The sequence below is a fragment of the Amblyomma americanum genome, chromosome 6 (genome assembly GCF_052857255.1).
Source record: "Amblyomma americanum isolate KBUSLIRL-KWMA chromosome 6, ASM5285725v1, whole genome shotgun sequence".
NCBI classification, from domain to species: domain Eukaryota; kingdom Metazoa; phylum Arthropoda; class Arachnida; order Ixodida; family Ixodidae; genus Amblyomma; species Amblyomma americanum.
In genome coordinates, this window is record NC_135502.1 from 43863399 (window position 1) to 43864754 (window position 1356).

Genomic DNA, 1356 nt, shown 5'->3' on the forward strand with positions numbered 1-1356 from the left:
CCTACCCCTATGATTTTTTCGTTCCTACATTTGAAGCAGCACCTTCAAAGACAATGGTGTAGTAATAATAATGAAATGAAAGAGACCACTGAGTGCTACTTCCAAGGATGCTGCGAAAGCTTCTGCTCTTCAGTAATCAGATAACTTGTAAATGAAGGTGTCAATTCACCAAGATTTCGGGGAAGTGCGAGGGTGGAGGTGTTCTGAGCTTAAAAATTTGTTTCTGTTCTTGGACCCAGAGTTCCTTGTTTTATGTTCTGGCTGAAAGTTACCGCCCTTCATATGTTGCCTAGTGTTAAAATTAATTGAAGGTGCCTGTGAACAACTCAAACAAATAGTTCATCGCATGCTATGAATATTAAAGTTCGCTGATTAATGAGTAGGAACCCTAACTAGACAGAATTGTTGGGGTCGTCAGTTTCTTTATTGCGCTGAACTCACCTAAATAATTACAGAAACATGTAAAACTGACGGAACTGATTAAAGCATTAGCGCTAGTAAAAAAAGAGAGAGAGAGAGAGAGAGAGAGAGAGAGAGAGAGAGAGAGAGAGAGAGAGAGAGAGAGAGAGAGAGAGAGAGAGAGAGAGAGAGAAGTTGTTGCCAGGAAGAAAGAAAAGGAAAGTGCACAGGCCTGCCCACTGCCTCAAACCGAGCCACAATCGCTACCACGTGCAGATAGTAGGAGAGTTGAAAGATGGGATAGAAAGACAGGATAGTAAAGACGCGCTAAAGACAAGGCCGATCCCGGAGGCAGTGCAATACCGGGCCAACCGGTGGCGGAAGTGAAGCATCCTTCAAACTCTCCGCCACATTTCCAAAAATAAGTCCATTTGGGACCCGTAACAGATACTCTACGGGGTCCGGACAATTGCAGACAATCGCGATGAGGTGAGTATTTAGTAAACAAAAAGCCAAATGATCGAGGTTCTCCCAATTGACGCGCTGCACTGGCTCACTTTCAAGCAAGTTCAACTTGCTGCGACTATGCTGTGTTGTATGTGACGGACGTTCCGTGAAAGCCACTCAGTTATGCTGAACCAAGTGCATCGCATTTGAAGGAAGTCACCGTCACAGAATCCGGATTATTTTGCCGCGAAACAAACAAAGGAATCTTCAGTGGCCAGAACTTAAAACTCGAAGAAACCTGAGATTAAAATTTTTGCATAACATTTTCTATTCCAAGACTGGCATAGACGGATCAAAATATTTGAAGCCGCCTTTCTATGTCTCGAAGCGAAGGGACCACAATTTAAAGTTTCATGAATTTCCTTTTAAAGGTGACGTACTCCGTTATTCGTTTTTTCTGCGAACAGTTCGCGAATGGAATGTTTTGCCGCTACATATTGTTAATGTTCT

General features: G+C 43.1%; 1 pseudogene; it reads right to left on the reverse strand.

Moving 5' to 3' along the window:
• Window positions 1-728: 728 nt before the first annotated feature.
• Window positions 729-890, reverse strand: LOC144095723 (U2 spliceosomal RNA; annotated as a pseudogene).
• Between the last annotated feature and the right edge of the window lie 466 nt (window positions 891-1356).